Raw genomic sequence first — 12,904 nt, 5'->3', positions numbered from 1 at the left:
AAAATAAATCAAGTCAGGGTACAAATAAAGTTGAACTTAAACATGCCAAACTTGGGTTAATTTAATTCCTACTTTCACGCACAGCCTATCTGAAAGTATTCTCAATTATTGGACAATTAAATTAACTATTCAAATATAGGTTTTGTCTCTTTTTTCCCCCTTTTTTTTTTAACCAAAGACACAGTTTAATCTATGATACAGTATATTAAGACAGCTTTCCAGATAGGATTATACAATTTAAGATCCATTCTCTGGGTGATAACAAGATTAGTAGTCAGAATACTTTAAGCACATCTGACATCTTTAAGTACAGTTTTCACAATTTTTTGATTTCTGCATGGTTGAGTGCACACTCTTACACGTATTTCATTCACTGTAGTTTCAGAAAGGGTGTAAGGGAGCACTCTGAAAGGCAGACCTCCTTTACAATCCCTCATGTCAAGCTCTCCAAAACTAAGCAACTCAACATTTTGAATGCTTAAGGAAGACTGGGTGGCTACTTCAAACAGCAAAACATAGTCTAGAGAGTTTTCCTGTACTTTATCTAAAAATAGCTCTCATAAATACGGAATCTATTAAATATGATTGTTTGCATGTGACATGAGAATGATAAGGTCTGGACAAAACTCAAGAATAGTAGCATGTCAATGGTTAGTATTGTCATGAGAATGCCGTGGTTTTACCACAATGTTTGCATAAATAAATGGAAATTATGGGGTTCTTTTTCAATTTTGGCTTAGCATCACAATCATGACTCAATGTCAGAAAAAACCAGAAAACCCTCACACTTTGTGTTTTCCACTTAACTGCTTTTTCACAACATATACTTTTCTAGCAGATTTTTCTAGGCCTGCACCCTGGTAGTTTTTTTGTTGTTTTGTTCCCCCCCCCCCCTTCATAAATCACCAGTGAATCTATTGATGAGGAAAGGAAAAGACTGACAGCCCCAGGGAACAAAAGTTCAAAGCAGGGACTGTGTCTTCCTTTGCCTTGTGTACCATGTGGTAAAAGGCTGCAAGAACACATCTGAAATACCTGCCCTGCCAATGTTCTTTGTTTTTTGCTGGACTATGTCTGGTAGATGATTTTTTGCTTAAAATAAGCCTCTATGTGGTACTTACTTCAGTAAGTCAAATTCTGGAATACAGGTGTTCATTCTAATGTCATTATTCAGGAACAGCTGTTTTGGTAAACTTTCATGTGTAGAGAAGGCCTTGGGGAGAGGGTGATAGCTCTTCTGGAAGAGACGTGTGGTGTGTACCGTTCACACTGTGAAAAACCTCTGGTCACAGCTTTAGCACCGAGTAGAAAACTTTGGGCTGCTACAGCAGTACTAATAAATAGCACCTCACGACCAACGGAGTTTACGATGTAAATGAATAAAAATGAACAGCATATGAAGATGAACTTTACAGGACGAATACCTAAATCAACAATTGAAATAACTAAGTAACTACAGTAGAGACCTTGCCACTCCACCATAGTTGCTTTCGTTCTATTTCTGGTGCTTTAGCAGACAAATGTTTGTTTCAGTTCTTCACGTGGTTAAGTACTTGCCATAATGTTACCTGGAACTATGGGTTCATAGCAACTGAAGTCTAGAACTGAATCCAGAAATACAGCTGCTCAAAGAATAAATGACATAGATAAAACAACTGGATTTTCAATAGAGAGCATTCATATTGCAGCTGGCAATTTTCTGCTTACTTTCTGACATCCTCCAGCGTGAATTATTCATGGCAAGGGAGCCAAAACCAAACCAGCTGATGTATGGAAATACACGGAACAACCACACAGCTTAGGCTAGAAACCTGCCTAAGCGCCCCATTGTGAAATCCTGCACTCTTCCCTTCTCACTAACAAAAAGCAGTTTTTCTAGTTTCCTGTTTGCCTTCTGACAACCAGACTGGCCTTATTATTTCACCTTGTGCATCCGTGCTAAATCTATACTGGGAGCTAACTGCCTTGTTTGGAGAAAACAAGTAGGCTCTCTGTATCCTGTCACAGGCACTTAGCCTCTAGCCAGCCGAACAGACATTAAAAAAAGACAACCCTAAAACCCAAAGCTGTTAGAGAGACATGATTTTGTGAGCTATTCCACATTTTGGCTGGAACAGGTTAGGTGTTCTGCTACATTGGCAATGCAAGTACTGATTTTTGGGTTTAGAAAGAAGAGATGGAAAGTGTACACTGAAAAGAAACACTTCGGTCACTGAGTTCAAGTGCACTACAATTGCAGGCAACTGTGGTATAGCTGTTAAGTTCAAAAAAGTTAAAAAATAAATCCCTTCTTTCTACTGTATGCTTTAAGAGCCCTACCTTCTCCTGCTTCCCGCCAAAATACCCGATAACAAACTTGAGACTTTTAGTAGAAAAGACCCCCAAGAAATAATCTCCAGAATACAATGTACCATAGGTAAAGAAATGGAAAGACAAGGGATGCTATGGGCCTCTGCGCTGGAAGAGGAACAGGTCAAATGAAAATGATCAGGGGACCTTAGAAAGTGAATACCCCACACAGAACAGAGGAAATAAAAATGTTCACAGCAGCCGCTGATAACCACAGGGAAAGGTTCCACTAGGCCGAAATGTAATGGTCAGTTTTATCTCATAAACATAAGAAAATCTTAACTAGATAATACTGAGAACCCTCCAAGATGTTAAGCACATCAGTGCACTTGTAGCAATTGCTGATGCTTGAAAGACAAACACAGATAATTTATCAAAACACAATTTTGCATCACGAAAAAGCAGAAAACCCAAGGCCAACCACCACAGATAAAATGGAAGTACAAAGAAAGTGTGAGCCAGCTTACAGCACAGGTAACGCCTGTGTTGGCAGTTTGGAATAACTGTTGAGGAAAATGAAGGGTTATGAATCAAACAGCAAGCTATAAAACTCCATCTAACTTCTTGACAACAAATTTTGCAGGAAAGCAGCAGAGACTTAGGCACTGGCTATCTGCAGCCTGCTGTGCAAACTGTCTGCAGAACAGCTACTGGCTACAAGGGGCAGATGGAACTTGACCAGAATGTGAGGACTCAGGTGGCATTCACGGCTGTCCCGTGTGGACGACTGGGTGAAATGCAGGAACAAAATTTAAGCTTCTGCCTGACAACCACTGTAGAGAAATCTCACATTTCAGAGCCACGGGCTAAACCATGTTCACCTGCAAGAGTGTCAAATCTATACGTGTGATTGCAGTCACTGCTGCGATCACAAGACTTTGGTTCCTCCCCAAAGCCAAGAGCAAACCTCGGAATGCTGTTGCTGTAACACTTCACTTCTGGTACACACACAGTTGCTCTAGCAACATGTATGGGATACTTTCTTTCACTTAATCTCAAAAGGATTACCATTGCTGCTTTTGTTCCAGTGAGAGAAGCCCACTACAGAGATTTTAAGACATACTGTTTAGACTTCCACAACAGCATAGACTGAAGGTCTTGGAGTTTTCAAAGTACAGAATTTGATTTTCTGATGTTCTTTCATGTTGGTTATTTAACTTACAGTATGAGAAAGTGACTTCAAAACAGATTCAACAGTTTATACAGCACATTTATAAGACAACATGTAAATAGTAAGGTACAAAGGTGTTTCATATTTTGGCAACCTAACCACAATATTACACTTTCACTTTGGAATTTGTTCTTAAAGTGTAAGATGCTATTGCCCTAAAATAATTTATTGCATCTCTTCTGAAGCTTACAATATTCAGACGGAAGTAGGAAAAGCAATCACATCCTTATTCAGTCCAGTCAGACTAATGCAGAGCACCCTCAGAGGCAGGTTAATTTGATTCTTCTGCTGAATGAGAGGGACCTCCCACACTATTTGTTGTGCTGGCTGAACATGCTGTAATTTTTAGCTGTCAGATGACAAAAATAAGCCATAGCTGGGAAGTTCTTCACACATACACATATATTGAGAAGAAATTCTCTGTGTATGCTCTTTGTGTGATGCTGGAGGCTGTGATATACACAGCCCGTGTCACTTAAAGAAGACAGGTGCAGGAGGAACTTGCAAAATGACCTCTACCACTCCACCAGAAAGGCATTTGGGATAAGTTTACGATTTCTTTCTTTAACAAAGCGTCTACTAAACAGAATGTGCTTAGTGCTAAACTTGAACATTTGTTTGTTGATACCTTATTTTAGGCTAATTAGTCACCTAAATGCATTTACTCTTTTACTGCAAAACTGCTGGTAAGGACTATTGTTTCCTTAGAGCCTTTATGTTTTTGAGTTTTCCAAGAGTTAGTATTTTTAACCTATTACATTTAAATTTCCAGGGAATATCAAAAAAGTCAAAGTCATGTTGCCAATATAATGCATGATTAACTGACATGCAAAACATGCAGTTCAACACAGTTTTTTCAAGTCAAATTAATCATTACTTGTGTTGTTTCTTTTCAGACATACAAACTGAAATTACACTTTGTACATATGGATGGATTATTATGCTATTTATCTGAAATGGATTAATAACATTCTGGAATGTTATCACTACTTTTGATATGAAACCACCCATTTCTCTGTTAGAACACACTTTTAATGCATGCCAGGCAAGTCAATTAACCTAGGACTCTCTTGACATTCAAAATCTTCTACATTTCAGAATAATTTCCTGTCTATTCTGCACCTACATGGATTACTAAAACATGCCACACACTTCAATAGAATGGTACTACTTAAGATAAAATGCCCTAAAACCCACTGATAACATAAAAACTTTAACAGTGACTTAGCTTTTACTATTTAATCACTTAGGGTACAAGTGAGCTTCATTACAGAGGTGAAACAAAAGGACTTATCACACAAATCTAACCTAATCTAAATCACGACTTGTCCTAGCCGTCAAAATTCCATACACAATATTTTTGAAGTTCTGAATGATTCAAGCAAGAAATTAAGTTCACTTTCTCTGTTGCCAAGTTGCTGTCCTTTCTGTTACTGAACAGCAGACTCTAGTTACATCTCAAGGAGGTGAGAAAGGTATGCTCCTGATCTTACGCTTCTGCTCTGTTAAACTTCTCTTTCCCTGAGTAACCCTGGCATGTACCTTTCAAAATGTATTCCTCCTGCCATTTTGACTGTTAATTTGGTTGTCCACCATGCAGTCTTGTTCTTTGTGGTACTTTCTGAGAGTTCTTCAGATTTCTAAAAAAATCACAGAAAAGCAGAGGCAGAAGATCTGAGTAGCTAGCAAGAAAGCCCAGAGACACTTCTTTCAGAAACACGCATCAGGAAATGTAAAGATATAGAAGTAGTGTACAGAAAAACAGTGGGAAAAAAAAAAAGTAGAGATGATATTTTTCTGAGCATCTCTTTCAGGCTTTCACAACCTCAAGACAAAGGCTTTATAGATTTAGCATAGAATTGCAACATTAGACTACCTTCAGTGCATGCAGAACAATGTAAGTAATACAGACCATAAATAAATGTTATATTAAAGCATTTCTTTTATTATTATATAAATAGTTCCAAAGCAAAAGTAATAGGCTGGAAGGAACAAAAGCAAAGACAAAACATGCACTTCGAGAAGCTCCCTTACTTCTTTTTTATTTCATTTTTTGGTAAGCAAGAGTAAAGAACAGTAAGAATGGGCAAATTTTGATGCCATCAGCATCAAAGTCCCACTGATTTCAGCAGGATAAGTGCTATAGTAAACACTATCAGGAATTCAGAGTACAAAGCTTCCATTTTTAAATCAAGCACTTATTGCTCACCTTACCATTGCTGGAAAATACTGAAAATTTGCATGCTTTGATCACATACTTTAGACAAAAGCAGTAAGAAAAATTTTAATATATATTTATGCCATGGCTAAAGACTACAGTAATTCTCTTGAAGAGTGATTTGGAGGGAAAATGATTCCTCAGCTAAAACCACGTGACCTGAAGAAATGACAGAATCGTTATTACTTCTTTTTAACTTTGCCTAATCATGTACAAAGGGTGATAATATTCACAGACCGAATTCTGAATAACCTGAGAACCTCTTTCAAGTTCAGCATGAGAATTCAGTTTTTCCACAAAGCCTTTTTAGGCTTTGAACAAGACAGCATTCAAAGACACAATTTTCAGAGTTTATCTTCCATGGAGTATGCTCAATGGCTATTTTCTGTAGTATTTTTTATAAAAGAGAATGAGAAATGGTATGCTGATGTGTGTGTAGGCAATATAGCGTTTCCTGAATACAATTTGAACTTGAGTCACAAAACACTTATCTTCATTCATTTCTGTTAAAATATCCACTATGGACAGATATAGAATTCTGGAAATTAATCTGACGGCTACGTAATATGTTATCTTTGTATCCTAAGAAGTAGATTGAAAATCAATAGGGTTTCAGTCAGAAGGAATAGACTCTGCATAAAACAGAGTATGATACTGGATTTAATAGATCTGGTTTAGTATTCACGAGAATTTTGGAACACATTTTCACTTGACAAATGGCCAAGCTACATACTTGAGAAAAAGATGAGTTAGTTAAAGGTAGTCACCTACTAGCTTGAATAAGTACGTGGAAGTTACCATTTCAAAAAAATGAATTATTGTTAAGCATATTTAATTTCAGTTTATTCAATGGGATGTTTACACTGTACTGTTACTAAGAAAACAGTTCCTAAGCATTTTACACCTAGATTGGTACAATTGTCTCTGTTTAAAATCGACTGTGACTGTGGTCCGCAAAGTGACCATATAAAAATGGCACCTTCCAACAGCCTTACTCCTGGTCTGCATTGAGTCATAGCTGCTTTTCCTTCTTCTATTTTTCTGTAATTAAAATATATTTTTTTACCACTTTTAATTCCTGGTAGTTGCATAGAATCAACACAGCTGTGGGAGAATGAGCTAGATACTTTTCCTTTTACATAAGATAAGCAGATTTATTAGCTAACCTCTGATTCTTTAATCTTTATTATCGGTGATATGGTGTGATCAGAAAAAAAAGCAGCTTTACTTTTAGAACACAGGTTAGGTTTTCAGGACTGGCTACACTGAAGCCCCTCAAAAGAACAAATGCAATATAGAAAATCTAAGAGAAAATGAAAAACACAACTTTCATTGCACTACAGTTATATCCACTTAAAAGCCATATTTTAAGCATTTTGCTATATAAAATCTGTTGAAAAAAATGACTAGTATTTGATACCTTGAGTGTTTGATTACCAAACTCATCTAAAATACATTTTTGGTTAAATACACCAGTAATATTCCATATATTATTTTAAATCTCTGAAACAGTGACTCAAGAAGAACGGAATTAAGATTTCATTTTTCTATCCCTTTAAGATTTCACTTTCTACTTCAGGAAAGTCAGATCACTTACTGAAATATCCCAGATAATTTCAAAACATTCTGGAAAATAGATGTTGACATAAAGAGGACTTGACTATATAAAACATTTAAAATAATATAATCTACAAAGAAGAATGAACTGGTATTTTGTCAGTCTTTTCAAGAAACACAACAGACACCAAATGTATCTAAAAAAGGCTGAGAATAATACCTATTAGTTGTCTATAAGATAAGAGTTGGTAAAAAAGGGCATTTGATTTACGAGGCAGGAATACCTTGAGCGTCAATAAAGAATGCAAACAAGGAAACCAGGTGCAGTTTCTTTCTGGAACCAATGACGAGTGATTTAGCTTTACATGTCTTAGGTTTACATTTCAAGAAAAGCTGAGCAGAAGACCAGTGCTAATAGACACTGTGCTGCAAAATGGAGTAATCTAACACCTGAACACCTAAGCAGACCTCCCAGACTGTATAGCATTAGATTGCATCTGGGCAAATGAATACCCAATTGATAGTGCTGTACACATAAAATGGCCTAGATACGAACATTTTGCAAAGGATATTACAAGACTTGCACTGAGACAGATAAAGACTAAAAGAAACAGGACCTAAGGACAAAAACTATGCCATATAAATGGGTTGAGACTGGATGGCTGAAAAACTGTGAGATGTCAGTAATGACACCCCTTTCTTCATGATACTATACGCCGATAGCTTGGTTTCTGTTCCCAGACCAGCTACGCTCCCCGGTAATAAAAAAGGCAAACTTCCCTGTCTGCAACAGTGTCTTTACGGACATACTAGTTCTTATGCATCTTTGTAAAAAGCTTTCATACCTTCTGATGAAAAATGATGTATGTGCTAGGTATTACAACTATTAATTGAATTACAATGTGGAAACCCACACACTGGCCAGGAGAGTTGGTTATTAACCATCAGACCACTTCTGCTGGCCTGCTTTGTGCTCTGGTATGTACAAGATACTCTTGAGTATGTGTGCCTGAGAATATATGCATGAGAGAGAGGGACAGAAAGAGAAAGGCAGAATCACTATGCACATAATAGAACTCAATGAAAACAAGAACTAAATCAATCTCGGTTGCCAAGAGACCTAATATTCTATTGTGATCAAAATAATGCCAAAGGAAATAGAGAGATCTAGCAGCAGCAGCAAAAAATTCATCATCAGTCAGGGTATGAAGATCAAAAATAAACTCTTAAGAATATTGTTTCACAGTGCAGAAGACAGGGTCCAGCCTGAGAGAAAGCCAAGAGACTTCTTTGAAAGATATTGCCACATTTGCAATGTGTTACAATCACTAAAATAAAATTAAAAAGAATGATGATTGAATATTAGATGGCAACATGCTGGATCTTCTATTGGTAACAGATTTTTTTCTTAAAATCTGGACTGATAATTGTTTTACTTTGTGGCTTTATTAAGAAGTTCTCCACCATCAAAGAAAGATTAACAATGTGAGAACCCAGAGGGATTAGAGAATCAAGAAAAACTGTAACTGTTTAGACCAAAGATTTGGCAAAACATAATAGTGCCTTGAGGTGTTGGAGCATAAAATGCCAAAAGTATTTGTAGCTTGAGAATTGTGACAGGCTCAAGATTTGGAACTACAGAATTGTTAGTGTTGGCAGCCTCGTTAGAGGGCAGCTGACTCACAATGATCTTAATTTTGTTCTCAAAGTGGGATGTGAACAGTTCACAAAGTTCTGTTGATGGAGGAAGAGCCAGATTAGACAGCTTCCCTGCAATAAAAAGTTAAAGAGAGTAGGGCAGTCTGCCCGTTCAGCAATTAAGTTGGAATAATAAACAGATCTGGCTTGTTTCAAAACATCTCTGTACACATTTATATGGTCCAAACTTGTAAGTGTACATGCAGTCAAGAAGTCCTCAAACAGCATTTAACTTGCAGCCCAGAACATTCACTTTTGAGTACTTCTGCCAAAAAGAAGTCTACAGAAGTGGTATGCCCTTTAGGATGTTATGAGGGTGGTGCAGCTATTATATATTTAGGAGAAAATCTGGAACTTCCTGAAGCAATCAGTAGTGTAACAGGAAGCTGCTTTTGTCTGGCAGACAATTATATTTAGTTAAAAATGCATAGAAAGGTAAGGTATCACAAAACTTATTTAAGTTTTACTCAGACTTTATTCCATTAAGATTTTTTTTATTTGGCCAAGAATAAATGGTAGGAACAAGTAAAAAGAAATAGTGGCAATTAAAAACCTCCTTCACAATTTTTATCTACAAACCCTCTTACCAATATCTCTAACATAGCAGATGGCTATCCTCCAGATGAAGAAACCAGGCCAGTGAAAAAAATAGGTCTTAATCTTACATGGAGTAAGTATGGGTTTAGACTTCATACATAAAAATGTATTATTTGAAATCAATGGAACAAATGTCATGTGAACAGCTAAACATATGTGCAGTATTTGGGGGGCTTTTGTTATTTGTCCCAGGACACAAACATAACTGTTATGAAACCGAATTAGGACACTGGAATCTCCTATTCTCACTGCCTCTGCCTTTTACAGCCAACGACAAATAGAGATTGCACTGTCACATTTCATTCCCAGCAGCTGAAGAACAGATGACTTCATAAAGCACTGTCCACACACCTCTGGCACTTCTGAGGTGACAACTTATGTCAGAACAGCTTTATTTATATTGTTTGCCTTCAAGAGGGCTGTCTCAAAAGTTGCTCAACTGATGTTAGTGGTGTGTTAAACTTTAAAGATAAAAGGGATGAGAATTATGAAGTATGAGGGAAAAATCAGACATGCTGAAAGAGTATCTGAAATGAGCTCAATAATAAGGTGGGGACAGGGGTGGAATAAAAAAAATTAACCTGCCTCACAGAAGGCAGGGAGAGAAGACTACTGCATCACATAGGAAGCAGGCTAGGCTAATGCCTAGACAAGAAACACGAGCAGGAAAAACAGTTAGTGCAATGCCTTAAAATCTTACCATTGCTGATAGAGTAAGACTGAGGCTGACTGACAACATGGGAAAGTGGATTTACTTTATGCCATGGCTGCATCTTCTATGGCGTGTTTGTCCCAAACAGCTCGTGATCTCAACTGATCTCTCAGGAAGTCCCACAAAGACAGACGACTTGATTTAGATTACAGAAAGCCTTGGAGGCATGCTCTGTAGAGGAATTCTGCTATCAGAGGATACTGTACAACCCATAACTTTTAAAATCCGCAGTGATTTTGACTCTGTGCTTCAGCTATAGCCCTATTTCTATCATGGTATTGAAATAATGAGAAAGCTTAAACCTGGAAAACAAATTCAAACAGCAATCCAAACACCATCACAAGACGTATCAAAAATTATTCCAATGCAGTAAGAGTGCCTCTCTATCACAAGGCGTATGAGTCTGGGACGCAAGATCTAAGAGTCCTAGATATTCTTCAGCTATCCCTGCTTGTATGAAATATATGGTATGCACATGCAGTAATAATTCACAATGAACTAGTGACATTTATTGAGAGGATGGAGCACAAGGATCACAGCTTCATCTAAAATCCCAAGAAAAACTGTGCAATGGTCTTGTACAATTGCAACTGGTAGTAGACTATTTATTTTACGAATTTCACTGTGGAAAGTCATTCAGTGGAAAGTGGTCCAGAAGTGAATCGATTTCCTTTGCCTGTGCCCTTAAATTTGATGAATAGAGCCTTTGGTAAAGCTACTGAAAGTCCTATTCGTGGCAGCTAGATCACGGAGTACAATGTTGTTCTTGGAGCTAACTCTGAGAATGGGACGTTTAACATTTGGGGGGTTAACTACATATTGCAAAATCTTTCCTAAATTGCCTCCACATTCATATAGGTTTTGCCTTGTTTCTCTTATGCTTTTTCCATATTAATTACTAGCAGAGAATTCTTCAGTTACTTCTGCATGATGAAGAAGAGGATAACATGTTGCTGTTTGTTCTATTTTAGGAACTGGAGCAATTTGCTTTACCCTCAATGGCTTCAGTGTTTATTTTTGTAAGATTAAAGACAGAGTGCATATGGCAGTAATTCTGGTATTTCTTCTTGCGGATGAATCACACAGAACAGTTGGACACATTGGGAAATCATATTACTGCATATTTTATCATCAGAAAGGGTTGTAAGCAGTAAAGTGACAGAAGTTCAAACTCTCAGTAAAAACAGGAGGTTAATAGAATCATGGAACATTTGAGGTTGGAAGAGACAGCTGGAGGTCATCTCGTCCAAGTCCCTGCTCAAGCAGAGATACCTACAGCCAGTTGCCCAGGACCGTGGTCAGGCACCTTTTGAGTATCTTGTAGGATGGAAACTCCACCACCTCCCCGAGCAACCTCTGCCAGTGCTTGGTCACCCTCACAGTGAAAAAGTATTTCCTGATGTTCAGATGAAGCCTCCTGTGTTTCAGTTTGTGCTTGTTGCCTCCAGTCCTGCTATGGTGCACCACTGAAAAGAGCCTGTCTCCATCCTCTTTGCACTTTCCCTTTAGGTATTTATATACATTGGTGAGATCCCCCTGAGCCTTCTCTTCTCCAGGCTGAACAGTCCCAGATCTTTCAGCCTTTCTTCATAGGAGAGATGCTCCAGTCCATTCATCATCTTCATGGCCCTTCACTGGGCTCTCTCTAGTCTGTCCATGTCTCTTGTACTGAGGAGTCCTGAACTGGGGTCCCATCATCCACACCAGCATTAAAACTGCATTAAATAAAAATTTTTAAATTAAAATTATGACATATAGTAGCTGGTTTTCCTGATTTGACATGTTAATTAATATAGAAATTAATAATGTAACTTTCAGTGATGCTACAGGGAAGAGTGATGAGGAAAAAAAAACAAAGCAGCAAGAAAGCTGTTAGCAAGAATCGTGCATGTGTGGGCACAGCTGTATGATTTAGCTCAGCTACCCAAATGTTTTGATCAAAAGAAAACCAACAGCATCATTTAACACCTAGATAACCCTTAACTTTTTTGTCTCAGTCCTTAGTAGTGTGAAAAAGAGGAATTCACTCCTATTCCAGTCAGCCCCACTCTGTAGGCCTAACAAGACATCAGAAGTGATACAAAAGCAGGCAGAAGGAAGCTGGCAACTGCATGGGACTGCAACGTGGGCAAGTCATCACCAGCATCTGCGACAGATCCTGAGAGGAACTGTGTTGTTGAATTAGTCAGTTGTCTTTGCAATGCTTTGCAAAGAAAAATACAAAAGCATTTATATATCTGTTGAGTAGAAAGGAAACAGGCACAGAGAGGTCCAATCGACTACGAGATCCTAGAATTGAGTCTGTCCTAGATGGCTATTTGACATTTTTTAGGATGCATCTACATGTTCTATTTAATCTAACATAACAGCAGGCGTCTCTCACTATCCCACTTTTCTACCCTCTGTTTTTTCTTCACCAACATAAAACTGGATCCACTAATTATGCCCCATCTATTAATCACATGCCCCATCCCTGGAAACATTCAAGGTCATGTTGGACGGGGCTCTGAGCAACTTGATGATGTCCCCGCTCATTGCAGGGGTGTTGGACTAGATGACCTTTAAATAGTCCCTTCCTACCCAAACTATTTTATGATTCTAT

Source organism: Chroicocephalus ridibundus, chromosome Z (assembly GCF_963924245.1).
Source record: "Chroicocephalus ridibundus chromosome Z, bChrRid1.1, whole genome shotgun sequence".
Classification (NCBI taxonomy): domain Eukaryota; kingdom Metazoa; phylum Chordata; class Aves; order Charadriiformes; family Laridae; genus Chroicocephalus; species Chroicocephalus ridibundus.
Note: the sequence above shows the minus strand (reverse complement) of the source record.